Here is a 716-nt window from a genome sequence, read left to right on the forward strand (position 1 = left end):
TTTAGAGTGGCAAGGGGTCTCATTGTTTTGATAGTGTTTTGGTCTTATTGTTTAATAAACAAGTTTTTTTCCACCTTTCTCCAAGGAGGTATTTTTTCCTCCTGGGGGAAGGGGTCGATTGGATCTGCTTTTCGCACCGGAGCTCCTTTGGGGGATTCTTCCCCAAATTTGCTCTAAACCTGGACAAATTCATGAATTGCCCTCTCCCTGGTGTTCTAGTGGTTAGGATTCGGTGCTCTCACCGCCGCGGCCCGGGTTCGATTCCTGGTCAGGGAACCAAAAATTTCATGGTTCGGGCCTGGCACAGAGCCAGTGCCCCCATGAGTATACCCTCTCCCTGGTGTCTGCTGTGAGATGTGACCAGGAATAAGCAAAGCAGGTGCCAGCTTAAACATAAAGAAAACTTTATTACCTAAAATACAAGAAAAGAAGGAAAAGCCTATAAGGAAAAAAAAAAAATTTAAAACCTTACAACAAAGCACTTTCCTCCTCCCCATCACCCAAAATTTTCCCAATCCAATACATTCCCCCAAATCACCAACTGCCCAGTCTGGCACCACCCTTTAGAATACTCAAACTTCAGTCCATGAAGAGGAGAGGAGACTTTCTTGCACCATAGGCTTCCCCTGGAAACACGCTGAAACCTTGTGTGCTTCCATGTCACTCGGCACTGCCCGGAAAGTCCTTTTGCTGCTTGTGACATCTTCCTTCCATGC

The 716-nt window shown here is 46.2% G+C and overlaps 1 non-coding gene across 1 annotated transcript; it reads left to right on the top strand.

Moving 5' to 3' along the window:
* The first annotated feature begins 204 nt into the window (after positions 1–204).
* Positions 205–276, top strand: TRNAE-CUC (transfer RNA glutamic acid (anticodon CUC)). The gene has a single exon. It is a non-coding gene; the product is annotated as a tRNA-Glu (tRNA).
* Positions 277–716: the final 440 nt, after the last annotated feature.

This window comes from Ammospiza nelsoni, unplaced genomic scaffold (assembly GCF_027579445.1).
Source record: "Ammospiza nelsoni isolate bAmmNel1 unplaced genomic scaffold, bAmmNel1.pri scaffold_54, whole genome shotgun sequence".
Taxonomy (NCBI): Eukaryota; Metazoa; Chordata; class Aves; order Passeriformes; family Passerellidae; genus Ammospiza; species Ammospiza nelsoni.